The sequence below is a fragment of the Octopus bimaculoides genome, chromosome 25 (genome assembly GCF_001194135.2).
Source record: "Octopus bimaculoides isolate UCB-OBI-ISO-001 chromosome 25, ASM119413v2, whole genome shotgun sequence".
NCBI lineage: Eukaryota > Metazoa > Mollusca > Cephalopoda > Octopoda > Octopodidae > Octopus > Octopus bimaculoides.
In genome coordinates this window covers 2,775,862-2,776,814 of record NC_069005.1, presented here as the reverse complement: position 1 = coordinate 2,776,814, position 953 = coordinate 2,775,862, and positions in this window count along the sequence as shown.

Genomic DNA, 953 nt, shown 5'->3' with positions numbered 1-953 from the left:
GTGTGTGTGTGTGTGTGTGTGTGTGTGTGTGTGTGTGTGTGTGTGTGTGTGTGTGCGTGTGTGTGTATGTATGTATATAGTAGTTAATAAATCTTATGATATCCATCTGTTAGTTTGCAGGTACAGCACGTCCGCTGGCTTAGTGTTCGTTGAGTATGTAATTAATGAGTGAGACAGAAGATGGAAGATACGAGAATATTTATTGATCACAACACACCAGCTGCCAAGTATCCCACCCTCGCGAGATCGATTCTAGATGGGTTGAAATGATTGTAGTCATCAATAGACATTCACGTATTTTCTATCATTCGTCTCCCTCATTAATTATGGTATTGTGCTATTGTGGTTGGGGTGGTTCACTCGTGATTGTGAGATTTTGGTTTCGATTCCCAGAGCGGTAATGTGTTGCGTTCTTCATAAAAGCACTGCATTTCACATTGCTCCACGATCATGTCGTCATCTGACAAGTGGAACCAATTGCACCTGTACAGGTAATGCCGGTCTGATGGAGGGAGTGAGGTTATGTGGGCACAAAGATTTGAACACAACATGTCGATAGAAACATTTATATAAATAGGCGCAAGTGTGCCTGACTAAAGCCTTGTGAGTGGATTTTGTAGATGGAAACTGAAAGAAGCCCTCTTATATGTATATGTGTTTGTGTGTGTGTGTGTCTGTGTGTGTGTGTGCGTCTGTGTGTGTTTATATAGTTGCGTTCGTCCCCATCCACCACCATCGCTTGACAACCCATGTTGGTTGTGTTTACATCTTCGTAACTTAGCGGTTCGGCAAAAGAAGCCTATATAATTACTACTAAGCTTATTGGGGCGATTTCTTCGACTGAAGGTGGTGCTCCAGTATGGCGGCAGTCAAATGACTGAAACAAATGAAAGAATAAAAGAAAACATATATATACACGCATAGAAACACACACACATATATATATATATATA